We start from the raw sequence: 19,368 nt of genomic DNA on the forward strand, positions 1-19,368 counted from the left end.
AAGCTTGGCACACCTGTATTTGGGGAGTTTCTGGGGCCCTGAGTGCTCTGGAGCAGGTTTTCAGCAAAGATCTCTCTGTACTTTGCTTCGTTCATCTTTCTCTCGATCCTGACTAGTCTCCCAGTCCCTGCCACTGAAAAACATCCCACCATGCTTCACCGTAGGGACAGTGTCAGGTTTCTTCCAGACGTGACACTTAGTATTCAGGCCAAAGAGTTCAATCTTGTTTCTCATGGTCTGAGAGTCCTTTAGGTGGCTTTGACAAACTCCAAGCGGGCTGTCATGTGCTTTTTACTGAGGAGTGGCTTCCATCTGGCCACTACCATAAAGGCCTGATTGGTGGAGTGCTGCAGAGATGGTTGTTTTTCTGGAAGGTTCTCCCATCTTCACAGAGGAACTCTGAGACTCTGTCAGATTGACCAAACTTCGTCCATTTAAGAATGATGGAGGCCATTATGGTCTTGGAGACCTTCAATGCTGCAGACATGTATTGTTACCCTTCCCCAGATCTGTGCTTCGACACAATCCTGTCTCGGACCGCTACGGACAATTCCTTCGACCTCATGGCTTTTTGCTCTGACATGCACTGTCAACTGTAGGACCTTATATAGACAGGTGTGTGCCTTCCCAAATCATGTCCAATCAATTGATTTACCACAGGTGGACTCCAGTCAAGTTGTAGAAACATCTCAAGGATGATCAATGGAAACAGGATGCACCTAAGCTAAATGTCAAGTCTCATAGCAAAGAGTCTGAAAACTTATGTAAATAAGATATGTTTTAAAAAATATATAAATTAGCTGAAATTTCTACAAAACTTGTTTCTGTTTGTCACTATGGGATATTGTGTGTAGATTGATGAGGAGTTTTGTATTTATTTAATCAATTTTAGAATAAGGCTGTAACATAGCAATGTTGAAAAGGTCAAGGGGTCTGAATACTTTCCGAATTTACTCTATGAAAAAAACGTATGTGTCTTGTGGATTGGGTCTAGCATTTAAGCTATACTTGATTTAAGGGATTGCACTTTTGGGACTACTCCATGTTATCCTTCAAAAACCGGGCCAACAAAATCAAGCCAGTTCAATATATTTGGTATATGACTCAGGTCTGGTGTATGCAAATAAGGGACATAGGCCCATTGTAAACAACCAGTTTCAATATACACAATATAAATACTATTACAATTATTTAGGTGTGGAGATAAGACTTCAAATCAAATGTTATTGGTCATGTACACATGTTTTAGAACACACTTACAGAAAGCAGTGATTTTAGTTTCCATAAACATTAGCCTTGGCTGCGCTTGGAATTGTTGAGGAACCCCGTCATGGATGCATTTCTTAACACTGTTTCGCGGAGTTATGGCAAGAATGTGGGATGGCTACATTTCTGAATGAAAGACTTCCTCCCCGAAGTCCTCGCGGAGGAAGAGGACCCAGTAACGTTAGCAACAGCATTGATTAAATGACCACAGAGACCATTGCCAGAAAGTGAAGTAGAGGAGGAGGCGCATAGCCAAGCTGTCTGCACAGGCATGCACACAACTATAACTTCTGAAAGTGACGCCAGAGGCCACTGCTCCACCCCGCAAAAGGGGACACAGAAAAGTAACTTCTTCCTATAAACACCACCACTCATTTGGCGACCGGAGCCAGCGCAACAGTTTACAAGACCACACCAGCGACAAGGCTAAACTGCACGCGGCTATAAAATCAAAAGTCAAGGAGATAGTTTTCAAGAAAAAGTAACGTTTGGAATTGCAAGCGCACACTAGCAAGAAACGCTTGTGAAGTTTCTCCCAGATGTTCGGCATCATGAGTCGAATGTCCTGCTTCGGTGTTCTTCTCATGACGTCTGTCGTCCTATATCTGTTTCTCAAAGTAAGCGACTGATTTATATTTGACAACATTAACACAACTTGGAGAGGTTTTAGGTCTTGTTGTTTCTATAGAAAAGCCATAATACTGTGTCATGAATGACGATGCTGAACATTGCACCTGTCGCGTCAGGTAAAGTTCTGTTCCTATGCCAGAAAGTGGCCGCAGCATTTAATACTTAGGCCTATCACTATCAGTCTGTATAGAGAGTATGTATACATGAGTTTGTAAAGTCATTGAATAATAATAATAATGGAAATCTTATTTATCGATTTTTCTGTCAAATCCATGAAAATTTGAAAGGTTACAGAATGTATTCAGTTTATGACAGTGCTTCTATTGTGCGATGAATACGGTCTTGTTAGAATTAGGACTATAATCAATTCATGTCACTAAGTAATTAATACACTGACCTTTTAGTTTCAACAATATTAAGCTATTTATTCGCACGGGGGCCCAGGATTGTCTGCATTTAGTTGGATGTGAGAGAATGTGTTAATCTCTCTCCAATACCCTCACATTTTTGACAATTATTTCATACATTTAAATGCAAAAATGCCACTCTGGAATTCAGTATTTTATATTTAGGCATAATATGTGTGTGATTCTTATTGTTCTCTTTAGGCTATTTGATATTTATTCATATGTCTTTTGTTAAAGGGTCTTTTAATGGACTCAACATGTACAATAGGCTAAACAACAAGTGTATTGCCAGCTACTAGATTAGGTATTACAGACCCATCTGTAATAGTAGAAAGTTTTTGCTGCAGAATCATATTCATACAAACACCAACAATACCAACAGAGACTTAATTCACAAGGGATAGGGCACAATATACATAAACACAGCATTAAACATACTTTGCACATACAGTGCTTGCAAAAGTTTTCAGACCCCTTGGATTTCTTCATGTTGTATTGTGTTTCAAAGCGGGATTTAAATTGTTATAATTGTTAAAACAATTGTCAACACAAAATACTCTAATGTCAAAGTGGAAGAATATATATTTCATTTTTTTTAAATAAATAATCATATAGAATATAGTTGTTGCTTAAGTATTCAGCCACTTTGTTTAGGCAACCCTAAATTAGGTCAGGAATCAAATGTTGCTTTACAAATCACATAATAAGTTACATGGACTCACTCTGTTTGAAATAATAGGGGTTGACATGATTTTTGAATGACTAACCCTTCCTCTGTCAACCATACATACACCATCTGTAAATATTGAATTTCAAGCACCCATCTGTAAATAGCCCACCCAACTACCTACCTCATCCCCATATTGTTTTTATTTACTTTTTTTGCTCTTTTGCATACCAGTATTTCTACTTGCACAACATCATATGTACATCTATCACTGCAGTGTTCATTTGCTAAATTGTAATTACTTCGCTACTATGGCCTATTTATTGCCTTACCTCCTTACTCCATTTGCACACACTGTATATAGATTTTTCTATTGTGTTATTGACTGTAGGTTTGTTTATCCCATGTGTAACTCTGTGTTGTTTTTGTCACACTGCTTTGCTTTATCTTGGCCAGGTCGCAATTGTAAATGAGAACTTGTTCTCAACTGGCCTACCTGGTTAAATAAAGGTGAAAAAAAGAAAATAAATATATTCAACTACAAAGACCAGGGAGCTTTTAGAAAGCCTCATAATGAAGGGCAGTGATTGGTAGATGGGTAACAATAACAAATCAGACATGAAATATCTCTTGAAGTATGGTCAAGTTAATAATTATGCTGTGGATTATGTATATATTAAACAACCCAGACACTTCAAAGATAGCGATTCTTCTGAACTGAGCTGCAGGACCCGAATAAAACTGCTCAGGGATGTTACCATGAGGCCATCCGTAATATATATATTTTTTTAAAACAGCTACAGATTTCAATGGCTGTGATGGGAGAAAATTAAGGATGGATCAACAACATTGTAGTGACTCCACAATTATAATAATGACATAAATGACAGAGTGAAAAGAAGAATACAAACATACAGAATACAAATATTCCAAAACATGCAACGAGGCACTAAAGTAATACTGAAAAAAAACACAACCAAGGAATAAATTTGGGCCTGAATGCTAAGCCTTATGTTTGGGGAAAATCCAACACAACACATCACGGAGTAACTACCTCCTTATTTTCAAGCATGGTGGTGGCTGCGTCATGGTATGGGTATGCTTGACATCAGCAAATACTGGGGAGTTTTTCCAGGATAAAAATAAACGGGATGGAGCTAAAAACAGGCAAAATCCTGGAAGAAAACTTGCTTACCAATAAGACAGTGAGTGAATGGCCAAGTTATAGTTTAGACCTAAATCTGCTTGAAAATCTATGGCAAGACTTGAAAATTGCTGTCTTGCCATGATCCCCAACATCTTGACAGGGCTTGAAGAATTTTGAAAATAATGGGAAAATATTGCACAATCCAGGTGTGCATAGCTCTTTTATAGACTTAGCCAAAACTCACAGCTGTAATCGATGTCAAAGGTGTTTTTAACATGTATTGACTTGAATACTTATGCTATGACAATATTTTAGTTATTGAATTTCTATTCATCCTTAAAAAATATATCATTTTTCTTCCACTTTGACAGAGTCTTTTGTGTAGATTGTTGACAAAAAAATGACAATTCAATCAATTTTAATCCCACGTTGTAACACAATATATTGTGAAGAAATCCAAGGAGTCGGAATACTTTTGCAAGGCACTGTAGTTGTTGGAGCCTATTAGCCATTTAACCTGTGCTTATCCTACCACTATTTGACTATAGACTAGGTCCACCGCTCTCCAACTGATATTTCTGGAGAGGGTGAGTTAGAATGGCAAAAGAAGATGTGTGAGTCCCACACAAAGGGGTCAGGAATTGAATGAGGACTGTATGTGTGTGTATGTGTGTGTGTGTGTGTGTGTGTGAGAGTACTTGAGAGTGCTGTGCTTGTATCCTGATATGATCATGCTGTTTTGGACGTGGGTTCTCATATATAACGTGTAGGCTACAGGAGTAAGACTTCAGCCTGACAGAGAGAGCTCAGGGCAACGCTTTACATCTGTAATGCACATTTCCCTATACCTCTTATATTTACTAAATGATTTATCGAATAATATAACATAATATTGAAAAGTGAATCAAAAGTAATCCACAAACGGCATGTGCTGACTAGCTTGTTACAAGTTAAATACATATGTTATTCCAATGGTATTTCCACTGGTAGTAGATTTGAAGGGTTTTGCTGGAAGAGCTGTCCCTATGAAAAGTGCCACAAACAGTGAGAAGCTTTGGTTTGGCGTGTCCACCCAGCCTAAGGGGTTCCCGAGTGGCGCAGCGGTCTAAGGCATTGCATCTCAGTACTTGAGGCGTCACTACAGACACCCTGTTTCGAATCTAGGCTGTATCACAACCGGCTGTGATCGAGAGTCCCATAGGGCGGCGCCCAAATTGGCCCAGCGTCGTCCGGGTTTACCCGGAGTAGGCCGTCATTGTAAATAAGAATTAGTTCTTAACTGACTTGCCTAGTTAAATAAAGGTTACATTTCAAATTAAAGCATTTTAAACGGGGTAATTTAAGGGTGATGAGGAAGTGGTGATGTAGTGATGTGGTAAGGCAATGCCTTATCACCTTGCCAACTTCTATGAAGAGTACACACAGTGATCGTGAGGAGAACAGGTCATGGTACATATGCAAAACGGATTTTTAATCCTGTTACTATAACACAGGTAGAAGAGACAGTCCGGCCTCTGAGGTGAACTGCACTATAGTTAAAGGGTAAATATCACAAGGGATGTTAGCAGAATCTGTTGTTCAATATAAGCATTATGCTAATTCATTGAATTCATAAATAACCAAAATCAGCAGAAGAATTGGGAAATGGGAGGGCAGAGAAGGGTGACCTAGCACTGGGTGGAAAGATGTAAGTAAAACCGTATAATGATCCCATGTTATTTGAATATCAAAGTCGTCCTCTGAAGTGGATAGTGGGAAGAAGGATTGGCCATATTGGATTTAGAGAATAAGAAACCTTTATTTCAAAAATACAAAATATTTAACAGAATTCTTCACTGATATTACTTCATAACCTCCACGTTTCGCTCTACCGTTAGCCTCAGATCTTTTACAGTCAATAAGGAACATTGTTTTAAATAGAGAAAAGCTGTGGGAAATAGACGCTACTATTGCAGCCATTTCAAATAACCCTCAGTTTGTTCTAGGCCGGCCCCTGGGGGACTGTGGAAGGCTTTGAGATTAGGATTCGTATGTGGTTGAGAGCGAGTTCCTATTGATAGCTCTCGGGTACTGATAACCATGGTTGTGAGTATGTGTGTGTGTGTATGATTTAACAGTGGCTGGCAGTGCCACCAAAGGGAGAGATTATGGTGATGATGATGGTGGGTAGGGGACCGATAAGATAAGACCCATTTCAGAGGAGGGCACCTTTGTATTTCACAGCTCAAAGGACCCAGGGGTCGAGAGGTCAATAGGGAAAAGGCACTTTAAAGTATTTTACATAATCTCGTTCCTGCTATTGTTCTTGCTGGCAATTTTTTTGTTCTTTTGCTTTTTCTCTTACTCTCTTTCTCACCCCCTTTGTATGTAATGTTCTCCTCCCATACTGGCTACCTCACTCCCACTCTCTTCCCCGCTTTCTCATCCTTCCCCTTCCTCTTCTACTGTTTCCCAAGGGTGAAATTGTGGTGTAGATATTGCCTTCGGAAAGTATTCAGACCCATTGACTTGTCCCACATTTTGTTACGTTATAGCCTTATTCTAAAATGTATTAAATAATTTCCCCCTCCTCATCAATCTACGCACAATACCCCATAATGACAAAACAAGAACAGGTTGTTCAATTTTTTTGCACATTCATTAAAAAAACCTGAAATACAACATTTACATAAGTATTCAGACCCTTTATTCAGTACTTTGTTGAAGCACCTTTTGCAGTGATTACAGCCTCGAGTTTTCTTGGGTATGACGCTACAAGCTTGCCACACCTGTATTTGGGGAGTTTCTCCCATTCTTCTCTGCAGATTCTCTCAAGCTCTGTCAGGTTGGATGGGGAGTGTTGTTGCACTGCTATTTTCAGGTCTCTCCAGAGATGTTAGATTGGGTTCAAGTCTGGGCTCTGGCTGGGCCCCTCAGGGACATTCAGAGACGTGTCCCGAAGCCACTCCTGCTTTGTCTTGGCTGTGTGCTTAGGATCTTTGTCCTGTTAGAAGGTGAACCTTTGCCCCAGTCTGAGATCCTGAGCGCTCTGGAGCAGGATTTCATCAAGGATCTCTGTACTTTGCTCTGTTTATCTTTGCCTCAATCCTGAATAGTCTCCCAGTCCCTGCTGCTGAAAAACATCCCCACAGCATGATGCTGCCACCACCATGCTTCACCATAGGTATGGTGCCAGGTTTCCTCCAGATGTGACATTTGGCATTCAGGTTCAATCTTGGTTTCTCATGATCTGAGATTCTTTAGGTACCTTTTGGCAAACTCCAAGCAGACTGTCATGTGCCTTTTACTAAGGAGGGGCTTCCGTCTTGCCACTCTACCATAAAGGTCTGATTGATGTAGTGCTGCAGAGATGGTTCTCCCATCTCCGCAGAGGAACTCTAGAGCTCCGAGTGACCATCGGGTTCTTTCCCACCTCCCTGTTCAAGGCCCTTCTTTCCCGATTGCTCAGTTTAGCCGGGCGGCCAGCTCTAGGAAAAGCTTAATCCATTTTAGAAAAGGTCTAACGTAACAAAATGTGGAAAAAGCCAAGACAATACTTTCCCGAAGGCACTGTATATATATATATATATATATATATATATATATATATATATATATATATAGCCTAACTTTCACACACTCACATAACATACACACATTTAAAATTAGTATTTTTTTTGTTGTTGGTGTGATTACTAAACAATTCATTTATAATTAGTAGGTTTTGTTGTCTGTTTTGACAAACCTTTTATTTTGTACGTATGTATTCTATATTGTTTTTTTGTGGTGTGGTTTTCATACAAGCCCTTGGGCTTCCAAATACACCTGCATACCATTTTTTTATATATTGTTGTCTATCACTTGTTTTCGAAATAAAACAAAAACTAGAATAGCACATCTGGGGCCTACTTCGCCTATACTGTTTCCCAGCTGTGAGTGTTGTCTTATAGCCTACTGGTTCTGATAGCATCTTTCGTCACACTGTGCTTGCCCTTACATCCTGCGAGGAGGGGGACCAGGAATCTGTTTGTGGGAAGTTTGCGGGGTACTCAAAGCAGCATCGCACAATGCTTCCTAAAGCAGCCACAGGAATTGACAGGTGTGGGTCGGGAGTCAGCACAGTAGCCCTCGCTCCCCTCTGGGTGCATGTAAAAACATGTAAAAATCTGAGCGAGTGATGGAACTGATAGGTTAACATTGGATCTGAAGAGCATCCAATTTCCCCCTTGGACCATAGGGTCTTTGGGTTTTGGATTTTTGAGACTGTCTGGCATGGAAAATAATAGATGAACGGGAGAGACTGTTTTCGTATTGAAATGCAGAATACTGAGTTTACAAAACATTAAGATCACCTGCTCTTTCCATGACAGACTAACCAGGTGAAAGCCATCATCCCTTATTGATGTCACTTGTTTCATCCACTTCAATCAGTGTAGATGAAGGGGAGGAAACAGGTTAATGAAGGAATTTTAAGCCTTGAGACAATTGAGACATGGATTGTGTATGTGTGCCATTCAGAGGGTGAATGGGCAAGATGAAAGATTTAAGTGCCTTTGAACGGGGTATGGTAGTAGGTGCCAGGCTCACCTTTTTGTGTCAAGAACTGCAACGCTGCTGGGTTTTTCATGCTTAACTGTTTCCTGTGTGTATCAACAATGGTCCACCGCCCAAAAGGACATCCAGCCAACTTGACACAACTGTGGGAAGCATTGGAGTCAACATGGGTCAGCATCCCTGTGGAACACTTTCGACACCTTGTAGAGTCCGTGCCCCGACAAGTTCTTCATGTTTTGTATACTCAGTGTGTGTACTAAAAGCAGACGAGAAGTTGACATAAAAACAGGGAGCTAAATTAGTTCACCGTCAAGTATCAACCATCAATCTTCCAAATGCATTTATTTGCATTGAATGCCACCTCCAGCACCCAAACAAGCGAAAAAGACAGCATCACAATAGACTGTCACATCCCTATTTATTTCGTAACAGGGAAATTTGTATGTGATTTGTACACATGAAAGGATTTCAGACAGCTGTATCGACATGGCCTCTGAGATCAAATAGCCTTGTTAACTACAGTGTGGGTGGTGAGGTAGTAGCAGCAGTTCGGAGAGCGAGACCCGGCAATTAAAGACCCAGGAAAAGTACATCGCTTTGCATGAGTTTATCATGGAATGATTACTCTCGTCTGTGTGTGTGTGAAATGACTTCTCTGCCCGTGAACTCATTTCTTGATGGGAAAATTGTGACGTTGCTATCAGTGGGTCCATCTCGGGAACAAGGAAGCGAGTCCTTTGCGCCCGTCCCCTTTTATAGTTACGTATGCAGCTGTGTACATCTACATTTAGGGGTGTTTTCCTGGAATAAAAAGCATGGACACACACACACACACACACACACACACACACACACACACACACACACACACACACACACACACACACACACACACACACACACTTTGCACAGCACTTTGAAGTCGTGTTTGGTGCCACGCAACATTAGTGGTGGTCAGTGCCGTTTATGATGAGGGTAGACAATTCTTTTTTTTCATGAGCATGGCCTTATTTCTGTTACAGCATGTTGGATGACTATCATTCATATTCCATTTACCCAGTTCAATGTAACATCGATAGGTTTAGGCTACTACATGATACTCAAATTTTCCCTATAATCATCATTCCAAGCCAAACCATGTCATAACCGCTACGCACAGCCTACATCGTTGTCCCCATATTAGCTAAAGTAAAGTCCTAGTCAACATAGCTAATAGAACTAATGCGTTGGTAAACCCGCTACAATCGTGCAGTAACGTTAAGGTCTATAGTCAGTAAGCAGTTACACTGGCACGCCCAGGTGGCAATAAATTAATAAAACCAAAAGCTTACCTTGACTTGGAAGAGTTCCAGTGTTGTGTTGGAAAGTCATAGCCAGCTAGCTAACATAGCATCCCTTTGTTTGAGCCGAGTGTTTAACTCAACTAGCCCGCTGCATTTGCTAACTAAGTGAGAGAAACTGAAAGTGAAAAAAATGACTAAATCTCTCATCTCTTGCTTCTCCTTCATTTTTGAAGAAATACATTTGTTGAAAACTTTTCAATTATTGTCTCTCTCTCTCTTTGAGTCAACTACTCACCACAGTTTATGCACTGCAGTTCTAGCTAGCTGTAGCTTATGATTTCAGTACTAGATTCATTCGCTGATCCTTTGATTGGGTGGACAACATGTCAGTTCATGCTGCAAGAGCTCTGATAGGTTGGAGGACGTCCTCCGGAAGTTGTCATAATTACTGTGTAACTCCATGGAAGGGGGTGGGAACCAAGAGCCTCCTAGGTTTTGTATTAAAGTCAATGTACCAAGAGGAGGACGGAAGCTAGCTGTCCTCCGGCTACACCATGGTGCTACCCTACAGAGTGCTGTTGAGGCTAATGTAGGCCTTCATTGGAAAACAGTGTGTTTTAATCAATGATTTAGTAACATGAATATATTTAGTATAGTTTTATTTAAAAATATTTACTTTTTCAAGTTTTAAAATGTTTATTTGGATGAAATTCACTAAGGAGGATGGTCCTCCCCTTCCTCCTCTGAGGAGCCTCCACTGCGCAAAATATAGAACTGACATCTTATCCTTTACCTATGCTGCCTTTTGGAAATCAGGACTTATTAAGCCTGATCTCAAACAGCACAGAGATGCCCGGGTCAAAAGTACTGCTGTCACACAACTGGTCATATCAAGTGTGCTTTAGTGGAATGCTGCACAGCCCACTCCCTCTATCCCCCATCAGAATCCAGACAGGCCACTTTAAAATGAACAGCCCCAAACATGTTGCCTTCTGAACAGGCCTCTGAGTCCTCTGCATGTCTATAACGCCTGACAAAGAGACCCAGTGCTACAGCCCCATATGAATGAGAGACTAGCTTCTCTGACTGACTGACTGATTCAAAGCTCTTATTGTCAGCAGATGCCTAATCGCTCCCTCTATCACTGGCGGCCTATGAAGGAGCTACGGCCCGGACGTCGGGATGCGAAATGTAAAAGCCGTTTTCTTTTTTTGGGCTGGGTGGACGGGGAGGGCTGAACTGGAAAGGTCAGGATGAGTTCTCCTTTAAAGATGAGGAAACTGGCTCTGTGCCAGGAGAGAGAGAGTGTGTGTAGGGGGGATCTAACTTAACAGAGAACTTGTTTAAACTTTGATGAGAGAGAGAGAGAGAGAGAAATAAAGAGAGAGTTTAGCACAGCGAAAGAGTCGACAAGTTGGCGGGTTACATCGTTTCCCCTGAACTGGGATTTAGTTGGTATGATAAAATTGACACTTCAGCTGTGGATAAACATAGCTCTCAGTATCCAAGATCTTTGTGAACCACCGATTGGCTTCACTGATTTACAATGAAAGAAGGGAAAACTGCCCAGTATTTCAGTCCCATTAGCGTGCTTCATGCACTATGCCGCTGTGGGTCTGTGGTGGTTTGCTCTCATACCCGTCTAGGACCAGGTATCGACACACACACACACACACACACACACACACACACACACACACACACACACACACACACACACACACACACACACACACACACACACACACACACACACACACGCACACGTGTCACAAACACACCCTGTTGTCCACTGTTTGCTGGGCTGCCTGGCTAGCGTTTTTGCGTGAGTGCGGCTGCAGCTAGGGCAGTAACCTGAGCAGGGAGCAGTGGTGCTGATTGTTATACAATAAGGCCAGATAGGCATCTCCACACAGCAAAGCACACTATAGCACCGCCGGCCTGGGACGCCAAATACCACTCAGCTGATTTCCATAGCTCCCGATCAGAGCCACGATACAGTAGGTGGTGTGGGACACTAGTGTGGGAGGTAGGATGGGTTGAAAAAGCACAGGTAGATGCACACACATGCACGTACACAGACGCACAAAAGGTATGTACGAGGCTGCGTGCACGCACGCACACACACAGACACAAATTGCAGAAAGAAACTAAAACGACACAGAAGACAAGCCTAGATAACAACTAGCTAATCCACTGAAGATACTTGTCTTTTCTTTTCAAAACTTCAATTAAATTACCAATAAGGGATTTTCCTTTTTATTGACTACTTTGGGCCAAAGTAGTGACTGGCTAAACAGTAACTGGAAAACAATCTCTCTGTCACATCTGCCAGCCACTGACTCCAGGAAACTCAGCAAACAAATCCAGAGGCAAATGTATTTGAAAATGGCTGCCATCAAACAGACATTGAGCTCTCTCTGGGGCACGTGGTGTGACACAACTGGCTTTTCCGTTAAAAAGCAGTCTCCTAAAACCCTTATCTTATCTGCTACGCAGTTACAGTCCACAGAACAAAATGATTGATTCAGAACATTTCGGTCAGTACCATGGTGTTAGATGATGCTCGCACAGGTTGTAAATGTGATCGTAGAAATGCCATTATAAAATGGTTTTGGGTTGTAAATGGTTAAAATGTGATTGCTGTTGTGGTGCGCTTGTGTTAGATGGGTATGCTGTCACTTAATGTGTCGTCTCCATCACCCTTCAGCGTATGACTACCATAGAAAAACAATGGGTGCGATTCATTTTTGGCAGATACAAAATGTCTGCCTGAACGCCCGCTAAAAGCACTGGCAGAAACAGATTGGCATACAGAGATCATTAATAAAAACCTGTAAGCTCAAATCCTGTATAATACAGACAGAGGCTATCTTGTGTACATCTTATCATGGCTTTGGATGGAGATATCATCCCAAATTTCCCTGCAGGGTTAGTTACCGTTTTAGCTACTGTTTTTACTTCCTCGTCGTTCACTTCAATTAGCCATTGATGTCTGGTTACCAGTTAATGAACAGTTACAGTCCACAGAGAGAACCTGATGTGGCTGATGTTATGACTGGATGGCTGGATCAGGGACAGAGACCAATCCATGGTGAGAAAACTGTCCACATTCATTTGATAGAAACACCCCAGAAGTTCACCATGGCATAGTAACTGATTACACTCCAATTGTTCCAGTCTAACTTATAGTTCAAGGAACGTCTCCTGGAGGCGCGGTGTTATCACCTCAACCAGATGAAGGAGTCAGAGCGTTGATTTATTAGACCATGTCGGGTGGCACTTCTCTTCCTCTGTTTGAGGTGGAGACAAAGGTAACTGCCAAAAGAAAGGAAACCTCAACATAAAGGGTCTTAATAGGCCGTTGGGCCACCAGAACATCTTAAATGTGCCTTGGCATAGGTTCTACAAGTGTCTGGTGCTCTATTGGAGGTATGCGACACCATTCTTCCACGAGAAATTCCATCATTCGTTTTTGTTGTTGATGGTGGTAGAGGAAACGTTGTCTCAGGCGCGGCTCCAGAATCTACCATAAGTGTTCAATTGGATTGAGATCTGGTGACTGATGCACGCACACACAATAAACCCCCTATGCTCAATTGAGACCCCTCTTTTAACGTCAATGAGATCTTTTCTTCTAGCCATGGTAGCCAAAAGAATGGGCAACTGGGCATTTTTATACATGACCCTAAGCATGACTGGATGTCAATTGCTTAATTAACTCAGAACCACACCTGTGTGGAAGCACCTGTTTTCAATATTATTTCTATCCCTCATTTACGCAAGTATTTCCTTTATTTTGTCAGTTACCTGTACATCCCAGTGTAATGGCTGGCTGAGAGGACCTGTGCTTCTTCCATGCTGTTATCAGGGTGTGTCGCAGGCCAGGCCAGGGTGGGCTACTTGGTGCCAGGATGTTGTTTCAGCTTAAAAACAATGACTAGGTCACTTAGGAGAGAGACCGACTGGCTGGCTGGCTGGCTGGGAGAAGTCCACACAATGCATGTGGAAATGTGCCTTTGGCTTCACAGTAAAACGGTACACGTAATGAAAGATACTTCTTGTGAAATATCTACAAAGTCAGAATGAAATTTGTCACGAACTTCACAAATCATAGACACATATACTGCCTTTTTGAAAGGGAAGTACTATTCAAGTTAGATAAGTGTGGGCCCACTCTTTTCAACTTGATAACCCCAAGCCTACTATGGCATAGTGCTTTTATCCAGTAACTGCATTGTGTCCAACCTATTTCTGAATGAGTTTTGTGAAAACAAAATGATTTGTTTAAGGTTTTCTACAGCATGGGTGTACCTGGGTGATGCTGGTTCCATGACCAGCCAGAATTAATGAGGTTGTGAAAAGTCCAGCATTTCAAACAATTAGCTAGTTCACAGATAGTGCTTTGCAATCTACACTAAGTATACAAAACATTAGGAACACCTGCTCTTCCATGACACAGACTGACCAGGTGAAATCTATGATCCCTCATTGATGTCACTTGTTGAATCCACTTCAATCAGTGTAGATGAAGGGGAGGAGACAGGTTAAAGAAGGATTTTTTGGGCCATCCAGCCAACTTGACACAACTGTGGTAAGTGTTGGAGTCAACATGGGCCAGCATCCCTGTGGAACGCGTTCGAGACCTTGTAGAGTCCATGCCCTGACAAGTTGAGGCTGTTCTGAGGGTATGTATTCTGTTTCTAGGATTTCCACCCGCAGTGTAGAATGTAGAACTTGAGCTTCAAAACCATCAGACTGGCTCCCCATGCTCTGTCCACGTGTACACACACGCACGCACGCACACACAAACACTTTCAGCTGGCAAACCCCCAAAGACTGTCTTAGCCCGGTGTTTCGCAGGGCCTCCATCAATCAATGTCAGCCAAGTTATACGAAAATGTATCCACAAAATACTTGAAAATATTAGGTGACTTTTTTCCCCCCCTGTCTCAATGAAGTATTTTGTGTTTCTTTTTTCTCAAATCAGAGGAGCTTCACAGCTCAATCTAGGTCTGGATTATCTGTGTGAAATGCACACAATAATTCACAGACACACACAAACAGAGAGGACATCCAAGGACAGATTTATTGTACTTGGCCAACGAAAGATGTCTTCCTGATTGGGCTATGTGTTGGTTAGGGGCCTTGTGTCATCTACAAAGACCCTTGGGGAGGGGGGGGGGGGGGGACGCGAGAGCGAGCAGAACTACAGTATGTCTCAAGATGCACAAGTATCTAGTGTATGGGACATATAACATTCATAGTATAACATCAACAACCCCATGAAGATGTTTAGACCTCTTGACATCATGTCTTAGGATTTTGACTGACAATCGCAAAGTTGCGGGTTCAAGTCCCATTTGGACTACTGTACCCTCTAAATTCGCTTATCAGAATGTTTATCAGAATTAAACACGTGATTTCAGGGGAACATAGATTGTTGGGTCATGTTCATGTCAGTTAATGAATAACATCTATAGCTGTATTTCAAGTCGCCCGCAAGTCTGTCTCCTCACTTTCTCACAGCGCAAGCGATGCCAGAACTGCTTTACATCAAAGAACCTAACCTCCCAAGCCCACACCCTATGCTCTCCCCCTAGCCTTTAGGAAGAATAGGAGAACAAAGGGGATTGAGAGAAGAGGGAAGTTGGGGTGGCAGGCAGGCAGGCAGGAGGGGGGTAGAAAGTGGCAGGGTTGGTGATATGAATAGTGATGGCAAGGGTAAGGACGGGGAGAGAGGGTCTCCAGGGAGTACCAGGGGAGGCGGTGGTGACTGTAAGCCCAGAGAGGATATCTTCCTGTCCCAACTGAATGTCACAATGGATGGGCTGCTATCTGGAGATCTGGATCTGAAAACTCTATATCTAGGCCTGGCTTTTTAATTACACCATTTCAGTCAACTTCCTCGTCAACGTCGTTCCGCGAGTTATCACGTGAGTTGTCACGTGTGGCCAACTGTGGCTAATGTAATGAAGGAAATGACTTTTCTAACCAGACCACACCCAGTATGTTAAGTGGAGTTAATGAATCTCCTCATCTGCTGGACTGTATAACCGAGGCTGTCTAGGCGAGGACAGGGTTTGTATAGGGGACTCACCAGTGGGATGGGATAATGTGGGCGTGATGTTTAGTCGTCTGGTAAACAGAGTGGACCGCAGGACATCAGCCAAGGCCTGCGGTTTGCATTGGTGGAATGTTTAGTTTTGACTTATCAAATATTGTAGTGGACTGGACTAGGAAACTGGCAAATTGCCATCATACAAAACATCGAATCAAAGTTTATTGGTCGTGTACACAGATTTGTAGGTGTTATAGCAGGTGCAGTGAAATGCTTATGTTTCTAGCTCCAACAGTGTATCTTTCGCAAATACAATACCAATACACAAATAATAAACAAAATCTAAACAAGAAATCCGGAGACAGAATGGGTCCAATTAATGATCTAGAGTCGATATATTATTGAGCAGGTGTCAGAATCCAGAATATAAATACTGTATGTGGGGTGTATAGACAGTATATACACTGAACAAAAATATACACGCAACATGTAAAGTGTCCCTCCGACACTTTTCATGAGCTGAAATAAAAATCCCAAACATTTTCCATGCGCACAAAAAGCTTATTTCTCTCAAATTTTGTGCACACATTTGTTTACATCCCTGTTAGTGAGCATTTCTCCTTTGCCAAGGAGAATCCATCCACCTGACAGGTGTGGCATATCAAGAAGTTGATTAAACAGCATGATCATGACACAAGTGCACCTTGTGCTGGGAACAATAAAAGGCCACTCTAAAATGTGTGCGGGGGGTATTTCTGTGTGGAAAAACTCATTCTGATTGGCTGGGCCTGGCTCCTCAGTGGGTGGGACTGGCTGCCCAGTCATTTGAAATCCATAGATTAGGGCCTAATGAATGTATTTTAATTGAATGATTTCCTTATATGAACTGTAACTCAGTAAAATCTTTGAAATGTTTGTGTTTATATTTTTGTTCAGTATAATTTGGAAAGAAAATGGTATGTACAGTAGTAGGTATATTAGGATGGGCTATGTCGAGAACACAGTATATACACAGTGAGTAAACAACAGTTCATAAACAGAATATGAGGTGGCCAGCGTTCAATGACTCTATACTCATGGGGCATTAGTCTCAAGGTGCAGGGCTGAGAACTGGGGAAGTAGCCGGCTAGTATTGGCTGTTCAACAGTCTGATGGCCAGGAGATAGAAGCTGTTTTTCAGTGTTTGCCTGCCAGAAGGTAGCAGAGTGAACAGACTGTGGCTCGGGTGGCTGAGGTCCTAGATGATCATCTTGGCCTTCCTTTGACACTGAGTGCTGTACATTTCCTGGAGGGCAGGCAGCGTCCCCCCCAGTGATACGTTGGGCTGACCACACCACCCTCTGGAGAGCCATGTGCAGTTGCCGTACTAGGCGGTGATGCAGCCCGACAGAATGCTCTCAATGGTGCATCTGTAGAAATTCGTGAGGGTCTTCGGGGCCATGCAGAATTTCTTCAGCCGCCTGAGGTTGTACATCAGTGGAGGATGCTGAGGGGAGGACAGCTCATAATAAAGACTGGAATGGAGTCAATGGAGTGGTATCAACCACATGAAAACCCCCATGTTTGATACCATTCCATTGACTCCATTCCAGCCATTATTATGAGCCGTCCTCCCCTCAGCAGCCTCCGCTGTTGTACATAGGTTATTCCACTGGTAGGTAATGTGCTTGGAGACTTCAGATGGCCTGTGTCATGACCCATCTGGCCCAAGGGAACACAGACACGTCCAAAATTATTGGCACCCTTGATAAAGATACGCATTAAAGACTGTATAAAATAAATAATACAATTACGGAGCTACTGTATATTGTACGCTCCAAGAAATTATATTGATATTATGTAGAACTTTTTTAGGATCTGAGGACCCATGACAAATCTTTTCAGGCTCCTGAGGGGGAATAGGCGTTGTCGTGTCCTCTTCACGACTGTCTTGGTGTGTTTGGACCATGATAGTTTGTTGGTGATGTGGACACCAAGGAACTTGAAGCTCTCAACCTGCTCCACTGCAGCCCTGTCGATGAGAATGGGGGTATGCTCGGTCCACCTTTTCCTGTAGTCCACAATCATTTCCTTTGTCTTGATCATGTTGAGGGAGAGGTTGTTATCCTGGCACCACACTGCCAGGTCTCTGACCTCCTCCCTATAGGCTGTCTCATCATTGTCAGTGATTAGGCCTACCACTGTTGTGTCGTCTGCAAACTTAATGATGGTGTTGGAGTCGTGCTTGGCTATCCAATCATGGGTGAACAGGGAGTACAGGAGGGGACTAAGCACGCACCCCTGAGGGGCCCCTGTGTTGAGGATCAGCATGGCAGATGTGTTGTTACCTACCCTTACCACCCGGAGGCAGCCCGTCAGGAAGTCCAGGATCCAGTTGTAGAGGGAGGTGTTTAGTCCCAGGGTCATTAGCTTAGTGATGACTTTTGAGGGCACTATGGTGTTGAACACTGAGCTGTAGTCAATGAATAGCATTCTCATGTAGGTGTTCCTTTTGTCTAGGTGGGAAAGGGCAGTGTGGCGGTTGGGGCGGTATGCAAATTGGAGTGGGTCTAGGGTTTCTGGGATAATGGTGTTGATGTGACCCATGACCAGCCTTTCAATGCGTTTCATGGCTACAGAGTGTTACGGTTCAGTAGTCATTTAGGCAGGTTACATTGGTGTTCTTGGGGACAGGGACAATGGTGGTCTGCTTGAAACATGTTGGTATTACAGACTTGGTCAGGGACAGGTTGATAATGTCAGTGAAGACTCTTGCCTGTTGGTCAGCGCATGCTCGGAGTACATGTCCTGGTAATCCGTCTGGCTCTGCGGTCTTGTTATTGTTGATTCTGGCCTGCGATGGCAAAAATATTCTAATGTGGCCCTCCATGGAAAATTATTGCCCAGGCCTGCCCTAGATGGTAAGATTGCTAGAATAGGCCAGGACTTGTGGAGGCAACAATTTGATCACTGTTCTGAGTCAATGCTGACCTCTACTGGTATGATTACTAACTGTCCTTTTCATCTTCCTTACAGGGCTCACAAGCTCAATGTAAGTACAGCCATTTCCACTTCAAGAATTTATGAAAGATAAATCTGAAGTAAGTAGACGATGATGAATGATACGAAGTACACTTCATTTTAAAGTTCCAGAAACATAATCAAGGTCCTAATTGTTATTCAAACAGTTACAGTATACACATGTGCAAATACATTCTGATTGGTTTCCCTCAATCCAAAACTCTCCTACCATTTTAGGCGCTCCCTGTACGAATTTCAAAGCCAGTACAACAGCAACGGAGATTAATATTCAGGTACATGCCAACTGCACCGTGAGCACTGGCGGTATTTCAGTTTTCTGCAACTCAACTATGGCCACCCTGTCTGGACTGGCT

General features: G+C 42.5%; 1 long non-coding RNA gene across 1 annotated transcript; it reads left to right on the forward strand.

Moving 5' to 3' along the window:
• Positions 1-1,445: 1,445 nt before the first annotated feature.
• LOC145850445 (uncharacterized) lies at positions 1,446-19,352 on the forward strand. Its single transcript, XR_014379058.1, has 3 exons — positions 1,446-1,883; positions 19,010-19,025; positions 19,232-19,352. It is a non-coding gene; the product is annotated as an uncharacterized LOC145850445 (long non-coding RNA).
• The last annotated feature ends 16 nt before the right edge of the window (positions 19,353-19,368 follow it).

This window comes from Salmo salar, chromosome 10 (genome assembly GCF_965601325.2).
Source record: "Salmo salar chromosome 10, fSalSal1, whole genome shotgun sequence".
Taxonomy (NCBI): domain Eukaryota; kingdom Metazoa; phylum Chordata; class Actinopteri; order Salmoniformes; family Salmonidae; genus Salmo; species Salmo salar.